Here is a 16091-nt window from a genome sequence, read left to right on the forward strand (position 1 = left end):
CTCTTTTTCTGATGAGACAGGAGTAGAAACGGGAGTGGAGGTGGAGACCGAGGATGGAGAGTCAGATGAAGCTAACTCTAGTATAGAGTATGATGAAGACGACCTGGAATATGAAGAAGATGGCGAATCCCTTCTTTTCACTTCTTCTGCAGAAGAGAGTATAGAGGAGGAGCCACAAACAAATACAGTCAAATCCAAACCTAAACCCTTGTCCAAAATTAGACAACGACCCCCCTGTAGTACAGATTTGTCTAACCAACATGCACTTCCCTCTAAAGCAGTAGAGACCATCCTGCAGGCAATTGCGGCCCATAGGGAACAAACGGAGGAGGACAGTAAACGTTCAAGAATAGCTCTACGCAGGATCCAGGGGGTGGTTAAAAAATTGACCAAAACTTGCAAATCAATTGGTGAAATGGTTACTGAAGTTGAGGCAAGAGTAATGACTACGGAAAATGAAACACAGGCAAACGTAGAGAAGATCAAGCTCCAAGAAGCTGAGCTAATGGACATGAAATGGAAGCTTGAGGATTTTGAGAATCGTCAGCACCGTAACAATCTACGTTTATTGGGAATTCCGGAAAAAATGGAGGGGGAGAATATACGCACATTTGTGATTAAACTATTCAAAGAGTCTATGCCCAATCTATCTAATTGGAACTGGGAACTTGAGATTCAACGAGCTCACAGGATGCCATTTAACCTTCCTGCTAAACCTGGCCCCTATCCACGCGCTATCCTAATTTACTTTGGGAATTTCTTATTGAGACAACTAGTGGCTGAGAAGGCTCGACCTGATCATAAGTTTACATGGAGTGAGGTCTCCTTTTTCACTAGACCTGACTTTTGCCATGCTACAGTAGAGAGGCGGTGGCGGCTGCGTTCTTTAATTAAACCCTTTCAAGAAAAAGGGGCCCAGGCCTATATAAATAATCCCGCCAAACTAAAGGTTGTATGGGCAGGGCAGGCCAGGTTTTTCATTTCAGAAATCAAAGCAAAGGCTTTCCTTGATGAGATTAATAGATAGGGGCTAGCAATGTGGTAAAAAACTAACATATAGTTTCTCGCTGCGCTACTACCATTGATTGATTATTGCTTGATTATTATTAGTATTATTAGTATTTTTTCCTTTTTGGTTTATTGTTTAGTATGCAACTCTTGATTCCTATAGGCTTAAACATGTACTATATTATTAAATGGATATGGTAGCTCAGATGCTGCACTGCTAACATCACCAGGACTCTGGCAGAGTCCGATTGCTCATCAATTGTAGGGGGGGGGTCCCTAGAGGGGGAGGGACCTGCAGGGGGGAATGGGGGGGGGGGGGGTTGGGGCTTGTGGGGGAATGGGAAAAAAGAAAAGAAGTCAATCCAGAAGGTGAAACCTTGTTTTGTGTAGATCTTAAGAATTGTATAAATTGCATAGATAAAGCAAACAAAGTAAGCCACTGCATGATAAAGAAATTAAAGAACCTTGATATTTACAATAAAAGAATGAGAAAGCTTTCTATACAGGCCGATTCAATGACTAATGGCTAGATTGAAAATCCAAACTTGGAATATTGGGGGTCTATTGAACAGGGAAAAACAACGCCGATTGTGTGAATTAATAAAGCTTAATCCTGTAGACATCCTATGTCTACAAGAGACGCATGTTTCATGGGACAAAAGATCACAATTGAGGTTAAGAGGGTATAATTTGTTAGCCGTCTCTACCCAAACATCAAATATTAGAGGGGTGGCGATTCTCGCCAAAACGTATCTTGGCCAACCAGTACGTGCTGCCTCTGATTCACTCGGTAGATGGGCAATAGTGAAACTATCAAATGGCTTAGTTATATGTACAATCTATGGTTCTAATCAGGACGATCCCACAGTATTTTCACTACTTGAAGCTGAGCTTGCAACCTGGCAAGGCTCATTAGTGATCTGTGGAGACTTTAACATTTCGTTAAAAACACATTTGTTTAACGACCACAACAACCATAACCATAATCCACAAAGTTATATAGGACGGAAACCCAACGTATATAGGGCTATCAGGAGACTGGCAAATAGTTTGGGACTAATAGATATATGGGGTGTTAAGAATCAGCAGGACTCAGGATGTACATACTTTTCACACCCACATCAAAAACACGTCCGTATAGATTACTTTTTTTCTACCAGGGATTTAGTGGCTCAGGCTGCAATCACAAAACAACCTAAGATTTTATCTGATCATAATGCTCTAATCCTCACACTGGTAGTTGGCAATCAAAGGCAGCCAAGACAGTGGTCATTTGATCGAAAACTGTTGGTTGATAATGAATACATTAAACACATTAAAAAATGGACGGAGGAATTCTTTGATATCAACCGCTTCAGTGCCTCCAGAAACATGGTATGGGATTCCTTTAAATCTGCTCTTAGGGGCGAGACCATTAGCTACCAAGCTAGAGTGAGAGAACTAAATAAGAATGATTTTAATGCTAAAGTAATAGCCTTGGCTAAGGCAGAGGAAGAGCACACCACGGCTATTGCCCATGGGGCAGATGTTATACAATCAATGTATTTAGTTACTTTATTAAAAAATGAGATAAACAATAGCCTTAGTCAGAAAGCAGCACAGATATATAGTGCTCATAGGAGAGACATTTATGAAAACGGGGAAAAAGTGGGAAGGCAGTTGGCGTTGCACACCCGTCAAAGGAATGTTTCCAATCAGATCAAATTGATAATTGACAATGGTAAAACATATACGCAGGCAGATGAGCTCATTTCATTATTTCAGCAGTACTATCAGAATCTATATACGGAAGATTCTACCGTTTTATCAAATACAGAATATGAATTTTTGAATAACTTTGTCAGCAACTCCGAGGGTACAAAAGAATTAGACGATACTACACGTCAGGACCTGGAAAGAGAAATCACTCTAGATGAGGTATTACTATCTCTAAACTCACTTACATCAGGCAAAGCAGCAGGTCCTGACAAACTACCCATAGAGCTATATAAAATTCTGAGCCCACAGGTGGGACCAATACTTCATGACCTGTTTTTAGGTATTCAGTGGAATGGGCTAACTCCAGATTCTTGGAACAACACAAATATAATTTTTTTCCTAAAAAAGAGAAATCACCTCAGCAATTAACATCATACCGCCCCATGTCATTAATTAATGCGGATTCCAAAATATATGCCAAGGTGTTAGCCACGAGACTTAGCAGTGTTATTGAGCAAATCGTCTCCCCGTGGCAACATGGCTTTGTTCCGGGCAAAGGAACAACGGATCATACATCTAGAGTAATTGCCTTGTTTGATGCCATGATGGTCACGGGGGGCCGAATGTCAATGATACTATTAGAGGCCGAGAAGGCATTTGACCGCGTTTCGTGGAAATTCCTATGGGCAATTATGCAACTAAATAACTTTGGCCCCAAATTTATTAAGGCGATAAGATCAATGTATCTGTCTCCCAAGGCTAAAATACAACTGATGGGATTGGAATCTGATGATATCAATATAACTAGAGGTACGAGGCAAGGTTGTCCTTGCTCCCCATTATTATTTGCTCTATACATTAACCCTTTGATTTTAAAACTTATTGAGAGCCCTAGTATTAATCCAATTGTTCTTGGCTCATTTTCTACTAAAGTATTAGCATATGCTGATGATATCGCGATTTTAACATCAAATCCGACTGAGGCTATGGAGGAAATTGAGACTATAACTACAGAATATGGCATCTATTCTGGATATTCTTTAAATAAAAGGAAGACAATTGTATTATGTACTGACAACATCAACCTCATTGATCAAAGGAGAGCTGCAAAAGCTACATATTTAGGAATTGTTATTGCTCCTAAGGTTAAAACCATAATCAACCATAACTTCATTCCACTGATTCAAAAAATTACCAAAGATCTGGATAGAGTAAACGGGCTCAACTTGTCCATTATAGGGCGGGCTAATTTCCTTAAAATGAACATACTTCCTAGATGCCTTTACTTGTTTCGAGCAATTCCACTCGCTATAGATCCTAAGATCTTAAAAACCCTTGAAACCCTTATGATCAAGTTCATTTGGCAACATGGAAAAATCCGAAGGTCTCATAAGTTAATGTCTTTACCTAGTGAAAGAGGTGGGCTGGCAATACCTAATATTAGTATGTATCACTGGGCTGCACTTCTTAAACAAATGACCCCACTGATTAGCTCCAATGTAAGGGTACTAACCCCTGATAATAATATTCCACCATCAATATATGAGTTATTATTAGAGGAGAAGGCTAATGGGTTGTTTTTACAACAGACTGAGGCACGAGATTACAACAATGATCGGAAATATGAAATCATAAATGGGGCATTAAAAGTCTGGGGCAAAGTTACTAAACACTTGCACATTACTAAATGGAATAGGTATACCTCTTTGTGGTATACAAAGGCGACCCAGCCATTTTCAAATGATGTTATAGCAATGAAATGGCAGAGACTTGGAATTCTGCGTGTTAAAGATTTCCTTATACATGAGTTAGAAACTACTTTCTTAGACGTTAAAGATAAATATCATCTCTCTAATGGGGACTATATTAAATATGTACAAATATATACAATCCTCAAGGCTAAGAGACCTACCCTCGAACTACAGAAAATAGAACTCTTTGAAGCTATCAATAGATCCTATACAAGAATTGGTGTTATATATAATCTTCTTCTTACTAATGTGCAAGATGATTTGGAAAAAATTGAAACTAGTTGGGCAGACAAACTCAGCAATCCCAATGTTGATATATATAAAAGTTTAGAGTTGAGCCAAAGACTTTTTAGGGCCAGCAACCTGAAAGCTCAAACATATAAAACCATATTTGGTCTCTATTATACACCCGCTAAATTATATTCTTGGGGTAGAAGCGAAAATGATTTATGCCCAAGATGTACACAAGGACCAGCTAATTTAATACATATGTTCAGTAGCTGCCCCAAACTTGTTCAAATCAAACATATGATTGCGGTTTATTGGGAGGTGCTGCTTGGCCATAAACTTCCAGAAACAGACTCATTGTTCATTTTAGGACATGATTCATCGATCGCTCTATCAAAGAACGAGCAAAATCTATTATTTATAGGCACGGCGGTACTCAGAATTATTTTGTCAGCCCGCTGGAAAGAAACTGAACCACCAAGTTTCCAGATGTGGCTGGCTCGTTTTTTAGCTGTTTTCAGCTTCGAGAGAGCAATATATTCTACAAGAGGGCTTAAATGGAAAAGAATGGGAGAATCAATTTGGTCTCCAGTGTTGAGTTGGAAAGCAGGATTAAATGCATTTAACTAGATTTATTTTGATGGGACGGAAGGTAACATATAAATAACAATATATGCAATAGGGTATTATCCTTAAAAAATTCTTGTTACCTGATATAATATATTTGTGAATTATTGGTGGAAATCTCTGATGTATCAAGGTCTTGTAGTACCTATTATACTTAATTTTGTTTTATTTTATAATTGTATTGCTCCTTCTTTATATTAAGGAGAAACCTTTAATATGCATATGAACATCATTATGATTAGGTTTATAATTATTATGGTTTATGTCTTGATTTTGTATCCTTTTGAATATGTTTCCTTTTTTTTTTCTGTTATGTACCTGTCTGGATTGAGTTAAAAAAAAAAGAAAAAGAAACTAGCCCAAAGGTACGTAGAAGTCCCTAGAAATTGTCCACCTCTACTTGGTTGCTTCCTTTTGTTCAAAAGTTTGTGTTCATCTGGTTGGTCTTGATTGTTTTATCCATTTCAGGGTGAAATCCACAGGTACCTATGCTTCCAACAGAGCTGACCAGTCTCTTTTAGAGCTAGGTACGCATCAGGTCAGTGCCATTCATACTTACAATAATATCTGATGGGTGTGTGATGGGTCACTAAGCTCCCTTCCTATGCAGTTATCTGAATTTTCAAAGGTGGACTTTCAGGGAGATGACTGCAGTATTGTCTAGAAAACAATGTATTGATCATGCTATGAACCAGAAAGGGTGAAAAAGAGAGAACGATTTCAGTGCATTTTCAGCACCTGCTAACAAGCCAGTGAAAGTTAACATCAACAATGAATTTTCACTTTATTCCTCATTGTTTTTAATGTAAATAATATAAAAGGCAGCCTACATTTACAGGTACTTAGGGCACCATTACGATGGTGGGCGGACAAAGTCCGCTCGCCACCGTAACGCTATGCGGGATCGCCTGCCAGGGGTGCGGCAGTCCCACTGTGCCTATTAGGATGTGTCCAGCCAACCTGGTGGACGCACCCCGCATATTGAACATTGTGGCACCCGCCACAATGTTCAATATGCATGTTGTGCATTGGCATGGACAACATGACAGGCACCGCGCGGTGCCTGCCACCTTGTGTATGCCAATGTAGGGGAGTACCTTAGGTACCCCCAAGTGTAATCCCCCACCCCTCTCCCCATGTCCCCAGGGGCTCGTAACAGGCCCCTAAAGCAATCTCCACTAGCCTTTTTTAGGTGACATCGCCGCCATGGAAAGGCGTTTCTGCTTGCTCATGCTAATATGGATGGCGGTGCCTGCAAGGCACCACCACCGTATTAGCTCCCTTTTCCGCCTGGTCGGCAATCCGACTGGTGAAAAAGCGACGGGCGATCTTTCCATCCACAGAAAAACCAAAGGTGGTGATGGACGGAGCGTTGACAATACAAACACTCACCCCCAGTCAACTGATCTGGGTTTAATCCATCACCGTTCTTCAGCTCACTCCGCCACCCCAGTTCAGACATGGCCATATGCAAATCAGTCTGACCCTGTGCCTCATGGGAACAGTCCAGCCCGAACTGCCAAGCCATGTCTTCCCTGGACCGGAATCAAGCTTCCCAGGACCGGTTTCTGGCATTACAGCCGTCTTCAGCCGGGCTTGCTTGACTCCAGTAGCAAAGTGAGCAAGGGACTCACGTCTGAGCATACCCTGCCAACTTAGGGCGAACAAAGAAAAACCAAAGGTGGTGATGGACGGAGCGTTGACAATACAAACACTCACCCCCAGTCAACTGATCTGGGTTTAATCCATCACCGTTCTTTAGCTCACTCCGCCACCCCAGTTCAGACATGGCCATATGCAAATCAGTCTGACCCTGTGCCTCATGGGAACAGTCCAGCCCGAACTGCCAAGCCATGTCTTCCCTGGACCGGATTCAAGCTTCTCAGGACCGGTTTCTGGAATTACAGCCGTCTTCAGCCGGGCTTGCTTGACTCATGTGGCAAAGTGAGCAAGGGATTCACGTCTGAGCATACCCTGCCAACTTAGGGCGAACAAAGAAAAAACAAAGGTGGTGATGGACGGAGCGTTGACAATACAAACACTCACCCCCAGTCAACTGATCTGGGTTTAATCCATCACCGTTCTTTAGCTCACTCCGCCACCCCAGTTCAGACATGGCCATATGCAAATCAGTCTGACCCTGTGCCTCATGGGAACAGTCCAGCCCGAACTGCCAAGCCATGTCTTCCCTGGACCGGAATCAAGCTTCCCTGGACCGGTTCCTGGCATTACAGCCGTCTTCAGCCGGGCTTGCTTGACTCCAGTGGCAAAGTGAACAATGGACTCACGTCTGAGCATACCCTGCCAACTTAGGGCGAACAAATAAAAACCAAAGGTGGTGATGGACGGAGTGTTGACAATACAAACACTCACCCCCAGTCAACTGATCTGGGTTTAATCCATCACCGTTCTTTAGCTCACTCCACCACCCCAGTTCAGACATGGCCATATGCAAATCAGTCTGACCCTGTGCCTCATGGGAACAGTCTAGCCCGAACTGCCAAGCCATGTCTTCCCTGGACCGGAATCAAGCTTCCCAGGACCGGTTTCTGTCATTACAGCTGTCTTCAGCCGGGTTTGCTTGACTCCAGTGGCAAAGTGAACAAGGGACTCACGTCTTTCCATCCACACCTGGGCCCCTCACCATGCTAATATGGCGGGATCCAACAGGGGCATTTGTCGATCCGCCCACGATACTAATAACCCCCAAAGTGTTTGTTCTATAATTGTTCCAATCTGTCTATCTATCTATCTATCTATCTATCTATCTATCTATCTATCTATCTATCTATCTATCTATCTATCTATCTATCTATCTATCTATCTATCTATCTATCTATCTATCTATCTATCTATCTATCTATCTATCTATCTATCTATCTATCTATCTATCTATCTATCTATCTATCTATCTATCTATCTATCTATCTATCTATCTATCTATCTATCTATCTATCTATCTATCTATCTATCTATCTATCTATCTATCTATCTATATATCTATCCATCCATCCATCCATCCATCCATCCATCCATCCATCCATCCATCCATCCATCCATCCATCCATCCATCCATCCATCCATCCATCCATCTATCTATCTATCTATCTATCTATCTATCTATCTATCTATCTATCTATCTATCTATCTATCTATCTATCTATCTATCTATCCATCTATCCATCTATCCATCTATCTATCTATCTATTTATCTATCTATCTATCTAGTTATAGTTAGGACCTAGTTTCAATAGGATATGTGTTTTTTTTCTTGTCAACATTTTTGGGGCAGTTTCACGAACCTCACAACATTTTTGAAACTAATTTGCCACTCACTTCAGTCCTGTCTTGAAAGTTTTGGGTGATCTGTCAAAGAATAAAGGTGGGTCCCAAAAACATTTTCCTCATGCAGTTACCTTTGGGCATTTTAGACACAGCAGCAGCCCAAATTGCTAAACAGAATTACACCAAATTTGCCATAAAGGTAGGTATTGGTCCAGGGAAGTGTCTTTTTCTGATTCAGTATAAATCCATTCCGTAGTTTTGGAAATCCAAATTTGTATATATATATATATATATATATATATATATATATATTATATATATATATATATATATATATATATATATTACCTACTGGCGGTCGCCAGTAGGTATATATAGTTAGGATTTTTTCTCTATGGGTTTTTTGAAAATTCTATGTCTAATAACTTTGGCGTTTGTGGACGGAATTGGCTGAAATTTTCAGGAAAATGGCACATTTTGTTTCTGAGCAGCCCCTGAAAATTTTGGGGGGGTTCGTCAAGGGGGGCCGAGAAAAAGGGGGTCCCAAAACGCGTTTTTCCCATGTTAATTTCCATAGGGCGGTTGGCCTCACTTTTAGCCCGAACGGCTGAATGGATTTGCACGAAACTTGGCAAAATTGTAGGGACTGGTAGCCCGATGTGCCTTTTGTAGGTCTCAATATATGTGCTCCAGTGGATTTTGAGAAATTAACGTTTAAAAAAAGATATATATCTGTAACAGCGGACCTGGCAGCGGCCCAGGACGCGTACTTTTCGCGCAACGGAGCTTTGTGAAGCGAAGCTGATTGGTTCTCCGGCGTCTGTCAACATTCCAAACAGTCCGTAGCGGCCGCCATCTTGTCTCTCGGTAGGATCGAGAGACAAGAGGAGGCCAAAGCGAAGGGGCAAATGACCATAAGGGGGAATAGTAGATCCTCGGTGACCCCCTACGTTTGATGTGGAGGTTTTAAAAGGGCCCCGCGGGGCAAAAAAAAAAATAATAATAATAATCGAACGGCTGAATGGATTTGCACGAAACTTGGCAAAATATTAGGGACTGGTAGCCCGATGTGCCTTTGCTAGGTCTCAATATATGTGCTCTAGTGGATTTTGAGAAATTAACGTTCAAAAAAAGATATATATCTGTAACAGCGCTCCGCTTCGCGTACTTTTCGCGTTACGGAGGTTTGCGAAGCTGATTGGTTCTCCGGCGTCTGTCAACATTCCAAACAGTCCGTGGCGGCCGCCATCTTGTCTCTCGGTAGGATCGAGAGACAAGAGGAGGCCAAAGCGAAGGGGCAAATGACCATAAGGGGGAATAGTAGGTCCTCGGTGACCCCCTACGTTTGATGTGGAGGTTTTAAAAGGGCCCCGCGGGGCAAAAAAAATAAAAATAATAATAATCGAACGGCTGAATGGATTTGCACGAAACTTGGCAAAATTGTAGGGACTGGTAGCCCGATGTGCCTTTGCTAGGTCTCAATATATGTGCTCTAGTGGATTTTGAGAAATTAACGTTCAAAAAAAGATATATATCTGTAACAGCGCTCCGCTTCGCGTACTTTTCGCGTTACGGAGGTTTGCGAAGCTGATTGGTTTTTCGGCGTCTGTAAACATTCCAAACAGTCCGTAGCGGCCGCCATCTTGTCTCTCGGTAGGTTTGAGAGACAAGAGGAGGCCAAAGCGAAGGGGCAAATGACCATAAGGGGGCATAGTAGATCCTCCCTGACCCCCTAGGTTTGATGTGGAGGCTTTGAAAGGGTCTCGCAGGGCAAAAAAAAAATATACAGTTTTTTTTATTTTTTTGCGTGGAGTGCGCCCGGTTCGCGAACCGGGAAGCGGTCTGGGGAGCGTACTTTCTTGAAAATTAGTGAAAAAAGTTAGAGTAAAATAATAATTGTGAGTGATCAGATGTAGGGTAGCTCTGAGAAGAGCTTTTGGGTTTATGGTACATTTAGGTACTTATAAGTAGGTACCAATGCACAGTCTTAAATTCAGAGTGAAAACTCTGTTGCCCTCATCTGAGAAGTGAACTCCATCTGCTCTGTAGATATCTTGCATGTAGTAACGCAAGTTATTGTTGTACAGGGAGCCCATTCCATGGTCTCTCATGTAAGCTGAAACAGATTTGTTTACATGCTTCCTCGATTTCTCAATTTGTGGACAAAATTGGTTCGACCACCTCCATTTCTGTCTTTGGCATATATTTGAATATACCAAGGCAGTCTGAGGAAAAAGTGCCATCAATTGCTCAAAGGTGTCCTTTAAAAGCATTTCCAGACCTACCCCAGTCAAAGTGCCCAAATCATTACCTCCACAGTGCACAATTAACAGGTCAGGTTTTGGCAAATGCATAAAGGTTTTCACCAATGGTATCAATTGGTGACATTTTAATCCTCTGTGGCCAAACCACTTAATTTCCACATCTTGTAAATTGAGGTTAGGTAAATTCCTGTTTTCAGCGTACCTTTGAGCCCAATAGATGTAGCTATGTCCAACAATCCAGACAGAAAACATGGCGAGAGAAGGTTCTCCTGCAGTCAGATGAAGTGTGGCAATGAAATGGCAGTTGAAAAAATGAGAGTGTAAAATGAAAAAAACTGAGGAGTTTCTGTGTTAATGAAGCAGTAAGAGTGATTGGTGGATTTTGATTGCTGAAAACAGAAAGTTAGTGTGCATGGATGAGTTCGTTGAAAGATGTATTTTGAGTGGCGAAGAAAAAATCATTAAATGAAAGATTGCATTGGATATGCAGGTGCACTGAGAGTTCAGAGTTCAATTGCAACATTGTTGTGTGAGAGGTCTTGCAAGAGGTGGTTGCTATGCAGAAAAAGCAGAGAGGGGGCAGAGGGGGGAAGGGTTTTGCTTTGAAAAAAAGTGAGGGAAGAGTTTTGATTGGGTGACATGAGAGATCTGTGTGAGGAATTACAGCATTTCTGTGCTTTTGATAGCTGCAGACTCTGGAGTGCATACCTTTTGCTCTGCTGAAGACAAATTGGTGTGTTTCTGAGACTGTTTTGAAACTCAAAGTATTTGCTAAGGTGAGAAAAAATTTCTTTAATTTAGATAGAAAATAGTGTGCTTTAAGGAGAAAATTATGAAGAAAGTTGTGTTTTTCAAATGTTGCTTTGTCTCAAGTGTTTCACAAATAGATTTTGTTTCTTTGAGAAATTGTAATTGGAGAAAATGTGAAGTATTAGTACTGACAGGGCTTTTATGTGCATAGGAGTTGTGGAGTGTTTTCAAATTATGACTTGTAAATCGTTTTGAGAAAAAGCAATGGTTTTAATATTGATGAGAAGGACATAATGGTGTCTGCTTCTTTATAAGGTAATTGAGAGTCTCTGATGTTATTTTTCCCATTTCAATGTAAGAAGTTTGTCTGTGGAGCAAATTGCTTGTAAATATGCTCCCACCTGTGCATGGCAAATTTAGATTTTGAATGTTTCCGTTACATAGGCATGTTAAAGGTGACTGAAACATGCTGCAAAGGCAATCAAAAAATGCTTTTATGTGTCTTAAGGACATTTTAAGTCATTTCCCCATGTGCAGTGTTTTCAAATAATGAGTTGAAAATCGTTTTTGAGGTAAAGGAATGTTTTCAAAATTTATGTGCGCCATATGACCCCAAATTTCTTTTTCAGGGGTGCAGCAGGGTGTTCTTGAGACACCCCTGCACCGTCGGAAAAATTCGTAATTTGCGATGAGGTAATTGCTAATCGCAAATTGCACCTTCATTCCTATGGGCCTCCTGCTGCATGGAAATGAATGGGTAATCTTGCTGAAATGCAAAGTCGAATCTGTATTTAAAAGGGTCTGCACCTCTGTACGGGTGTTCGCTATGTGAAGCACGAAAGTTTTACGGGCCGAACTCAAGGCCACCTCTCTCTGAGACAAAAGAGCTCTTATTCTTGCCATGCCGTTGAAATCTGCTCCCAAGGTTGGTATTTGTGGCCAGATTGAAAACTCCCTATGTTCATGTGTGGGAGGAAATAGAACATTTCTGCAGCAAATAACCCGTTCATTTACTGTTACGATAAAATGAATACTTTTAATTAACCCAGAACAATCTTCATTATTGAGCATCAAATAACTACCATTTTCCAAGAACTTGAACGTGGGGATGATAGCAGGAACTGGTGTGCCTTGCAACACGCAAGCCATATTTGGTCGGTGTTTGTTGCATGAACCGTGTAACTGTATGTGCCTACACATTAGTGAATGATCTGGCGTCTCAGTGCATTCCTCTCCATTCAGATAAAGTTCTTGATCATCTTTGAAAATCTGTATGTGTATGGAAGCGACCAGACTTCATGAAGAAAACCACTACCTAAAGGTTAATAACGACCTATTGGTATATATTTCATACAATTTGAAAACTTATATAAAGCAAAAGGCAGCGTTATTAAACCGTGGATAAGGCACGTTGCCAAAGCAGTCAACCTTTTGGATTTATACTGGAAATGTTAAAGGAAGAGTTACGGAGTAGGGCCTGTAAATCTTTAATAGACAACGAGTAAAATTACTCCAACCATCATATTCCTCTAACTCCGGGATAGTAGGGGTGTTTAATTTTTTAGAAGTAGCCAATCCAAAGCATTTGGTCTGGGAAATTGTTTCATTCACAAACCACATATGTTTTGGGATGAGACATGCACGGTGGAAAGCCTCAGTGCCTTGTACCTGCCAGGTTCGTGAACCCCAAACTGATGTAGATCCTGGATATTTTTACTCTGTATTACGTTAGCATGGTCTCATTACTGGTTTAAACGCCATTTTTCCTTTTTTGTAACTTCTGCACACGACACTTAGTTGTTGCTTTAGCTTTCAGCCTACCTGCGTCAAGATCTATGCCTGCTTCAAGCAGGCGCAGGGTTTTGATGTAGCTTTGTCCTATCTGATTGTAAATGCGGCACACCGTGGGTGGCAGAGCAGCGGTGCACGTTAACTGGTGCATCCCTGGGGATGTGCTAGTTAATATAAATCTGCCCCTTTACATTTAATTATGTGCAGGGGACACAGAGTAGGTGAGGTTTATCCAAGGTTAAGAAGAGATGAGTCCTGTTCAGTGAAAAATTGGAGATAGGCTTCAGTATATTATATACTTAAGTAGTGTGTTAAGTTTTTGATGACTGTTATTAATTTACTGTTGGGTAATAGTGGTTAATAACATTTTTTATTATATTTTACCACAGATTCAACTGCAGATTATTTCAAGATTTTAGGATGCCTAGCAAAGAAAGAGTAAGAAAGGCTGCAAAACGTCAAAGACAGCAGGACCATGGAATAATGCAGCAGTCCTCTAACAAAAAGATTTGTCAAGTCACCAAGAAAGCACCGGGTAAGAGTCGAAAAACAGTCATAAGAAATATGTGTAGTAAAAAAAATATTACTACAGAAAATGTTTCAGTCCATAAAACGAGAAGGAATTCAAATGGAAAGGAAAGGCCAATCAAAAATGTTACTGCTAGAGCAAGAGATAACTCTGTGCATGATAGTAGAAGGAAACAACAGTTTAGGGAGATTCGTAAACGAATGTTCCGCAACAGGATAATTGGCAATTTGTTAAAAAATATTAAGAAAGGTCAACAGAAACTGGTTTTTTATAAGAGAAAAAAAAAAGTTGAGAAAGTTATTGATCAGGCATTTGAAATTAAACGTAAGTTATTTATTTTGACAATCAATAGAATTAGGAAGCTAAACAAGGTAATTTATGATTTCAAAAGAAATAGTAGATGGAAGAGAATAGTTAATCGTAGTAATTTTTGTGAAGTTTTTTCTGGAGAATGGATGCATAGTTCAAGCTCTGAGGCATTTTTTAATGAGGAGAGTTATTTCCAGGATAATGATTTGGTGCATGCAGTTGACACCAGTGGTCGAGCTTATGAAGTGAAAGATGGTTGTCCAGTTGAAAAAGAAAAACTTGTGAGAACAGAGATAGAAGAGGTGTTAGGTAATGAGGTTTTAGGGAGACGTCCTAAGGGTCCTGTGTACACCTGGAAGTGTAGTAGTATTTGCAGTGTACGACAGGATTCCATCAATTTGCTTTGTGATTTTATACGGTCATTTAGTAAGAAAAGTTTGAAGCAGAAAATGAAGTTGTTGCAAGAATTAGATCCTTGCAGAGTGAGAGAAGTGATAGGTTTGCATGGTCATTCACTGGCTTGTCTTTCCAGGAGAGTATGCCAGAGTGTTTTTCATCATTTCAGGATGCTAGCAGTGCATCATAATAAAGTGAGGAAATTAGTTAGAATGTTGTATTATGCTAAGAGTCCAGCAATTATGCTTAAACAATTATGCGCTGCTCTTTTGCATGGTTCTGAAATAGATGTGAAGAATATATGTGAAGAAATTGAGTTTTGTTACTTTGGAAGTAAAGAGGAGAATGTTGAAATTGACCAAGAAGAAGAGAGTAATGTGGAAGATAGTGTACAGGTTTCCAGTACAGATAATTTCCAGAGGGAAATTGCGACGTTTGAGGTGAAATCAAGTGAGAGGCCAAATTTCACTTGTGTGTGTTGTCGACGCACTTATTATAAGAATCAGACTAAGTTAGTGGATTTATATGGAAAAAGTGAAAGGGAAAATAATAGTGAATGGAAGGATTTTACAACATACTTGATGGTAGAAAATTGTTTTGATTTGGGATTGGATCAACGTGTGTGTACTTATTGTTGTAACAAATTAAATCAAAACCAGATGCCTGCTAGAGCAGTTCATAATAATCTGGAATTGGTTGAGATTCCTTCTGAATTGAAGGATTTAAATACTTATGAATCTATTTTGATTCAAAGTATCCATCCCTTTCAGGCTATTGTAAGAATGGAGCCAAAGACAGGGAAATTGCCTCCATCAGATTTACAGAGAGGATTAAAGGGAAGAGTTGTTTATTTGCCTCTAGATTTGAAGAAAAACATTAACACAATTGGAGTAGAAAAAGTGGAAGAGGAACCTCTTGTTATCTTAGTTAATGGGGTTCCGACAAAGAATAAGAAAATATGGCAAGATTTAGTAGATGTTAGGAAAGTCAAAAGGGCAACATTGTATTTGAAAAAATATAATAAATACTATAAAAATGTATATGTTGCAGAAGAGGAAGTAAGTGAGGAAGAGGATAGCGATTTGTGTGCTGGTCAAATTGAGAAAGTAGAACCCTGTACTAGTGAAGAAATATATGAACATTATAGTGTTCATCCTTTGCATTCCAAGGAAGTCATGGGGAATGCTATTGAGTTGTTTCAAATGAAACAAGCGAAAGGGAGTCCCATTAGTGTTTGGGAGGAAAGTTTGGAAGCTCGGTGTTTCCCACAGCTTTTTCCAACAGGTCAGGGAGGAAGATATGATGAGCGACCTCATCAAATTCCTGCTTCTGAATACCGGACTTTGCGATTGTATGCAGGAGATCCTAGGTTTCGACAATGCATTCCTTATTTGTTTCATCTCCTGTTTGAAAGCGATCTGTCTGGACTGTCATATGCAGTGAACCACATCTTGA

This window comes from Lissotriton helveticus, chromosome 2_1, assembly GCF_964261635.1.
Source record: "Lissotriton helveticus chromosome 2_1, aLisHel1.1, whole genome shotgun sequence".
Lineage (NCBI taxonomy): Eukaryota > Metazoa > Chordata > Amphibia > Caudata > Salamandridae > Lissotriton > Lissotriton helveticus.